General features: G+C 48.9%; 1 protein-coding gene across 3 annotated transcripts in view; it reads left to right on the top strand.

Moving 5' to 3' along the window:
• Nucleotides 1–1318, top strand: part of LOC103388026 (epithelial discoidin domain-containing receptor 1-like) — a 27900-nt gene that overhangs the window by 17928 nt on the left and 8654 nt on the right. The gene's annotated exons all lie outside the window — the stretch shown is intronic.

Raw genomic sequence — 1318 nt, 5'->3', positions numbered from 1 at the left:
GTTAGAAACACTGGGTCATGAACGTTGTTGATGTTGGTAGAACTGACCAATCAGAGCGTCGAGGGTTTGTCTCCTGTAAAACACCCCAGCCAGTAGGTGGCAGTAATGCAGCTTAAGTTTACTTACTAACCTACACCGATCGACGCCGACCTGTACCACTGAACAGCTGTGATTGTACTGTGTACATATATATATATATTTACTGGAGTATTTCTGTACCACTTTGTAAATGTACGTCTCTGTTTATCCGAATGTTCCCACAGTGTAATCCCATAAATGAACTGCAGGGGCAGAGTTCTGAGACACGACGGCTTCAGAAGTTGCGCAGACATTTAATTAGTTCTAATGTGTCATTGTTTATGGCTGCCTCTCTGAGTCCCTGTGGGTTTGGGCTTGACTTTATGGAGCAGTGGAGGGGGTTCGGGGGGGGGGTAATGACATGGAGCAGCTCAGTGTGAGTTACAACTGTGTTGTTTCATTAAACTGGGAATGGAATGTTGGTTTGGTTTGGGTGGGATTCACCTTAACACTCCACACATTTAACAACACAAATGATCAATTAGTGATAAATGAGCTGGTGTTGAGTCAGACCCCCACCCCCTGCTGACACACACACACACACACACATTCTCACCCCCTCACCCCCCTCACCCCAGGGTTCTTTCCCTGCACACATTTGTTTGTGGTTCCATCTTTCTCAGTTCCCTGCTGTTACTCGTCCTGGTTTCCCGCCTTTTCCCTGGTGGGTTTCCCGCTCTAACCTTAACTGACCGGCGTGTTGTGGCGGACGTGTCCGACACATGGGTGGGTTAGAGAAACACGGAGTGAGAACCTGAACCCCACTGTGGCCCGTCTCCTCTCTGAGGGTCAGACGTTCTCCAGTTCGCGTCGAATCGTTTTCCCAAAGGGAACTGCGACCTTTGACCTTGTGTCAGTTTTACCCGGCACTTCCTGTAGAATCTTTGACAGATGGACGTGGAACACACGGTGTGAGAGAGGTTTGGTTTCTGTCCGTCGGGAAGTGTTCCAGAGATGAGGAAATCTGAAGTCGGTTTGATATGGAGACAAGTGAAACTTCGCTCAGGAACTTTTTCCCACAGTTGGGTTTTGATTCCACCGACACACGTGTCAAACTCAGGCCCGGGGACCACATCTGGCCCACGGTGTAAATATTTTTGGCCCGTGAGATCAGACCCCCCCCCCATTGGTAGCATTAGCCTCCGTCTGCTCAGGTGTTAGATTTTCTTTCATTTTGTCCTTTTCAAAACTCTGTAACGCCACCTACTGGCCACCTTCTGTGAAACACTTGCTTCTCCTC

This window comes from Cynoglossus semilaevis, chromosome 13, assembly GCF_000523025.1.
Source record: "Cynoglossus semilaevis isolate Cse_v1.0 chromosome 13, Cse_v1.0, whole genome shotgun sequence".
In the NCBI taxonomy this organism is placed as follows: Eukaryota; Metazoa; Chordata; class Actinopteri; order Pleuronectiformes; family Cynoglossidae; genus Cynoglossus; species Cynoglossus semilaevis.
This window is presented reverse-complemented; position numbering and strand designations above follow the sequence as displayed.